This window comes from Arachis duranensis, chromosome 6 (genome assembly GCF_000817695.3).
Source record: "Arachis duranensis cultivar V14167 chromosome 6, aradu.V14167.gnm2.J7QH, whole genome shotgun sequence".
Taxonomy (NCBI): Eukaryota; Viridiplantae; Streptophyta; class Magnoliopsida; order Fabales; family Fabaceae; genus Arachis; species Arachis duranensis.
This window is the reverse complement of record NC_029777.3, coordinates 78,244,057-78,244,275: the sequence shown is the minus strand read 5'-3', so window position 1 is coordinate 78,244,275 and position 219 is coordinate 78,244,057.

Genomic DNA, 219 nt, shown 5'->3' with positions numbered 1-219 from the left:
TCTTCAGCAACCCTACACTTGTTTACCAACTCGGAGAAAGTCCTAATCTCCATTGGTCCCACTGAACTAAAGATATCACTCTGGAGTCCTCCTTCATACTTAACACACTTACATTCCTCATATTCCACCGGAGTACCTTGGCACATACGAGAGAACCTGAACAACTCCTCAAACTTGTCAGTATACTCTGATATGGACATAGTACCCTGCTTCAGCTGT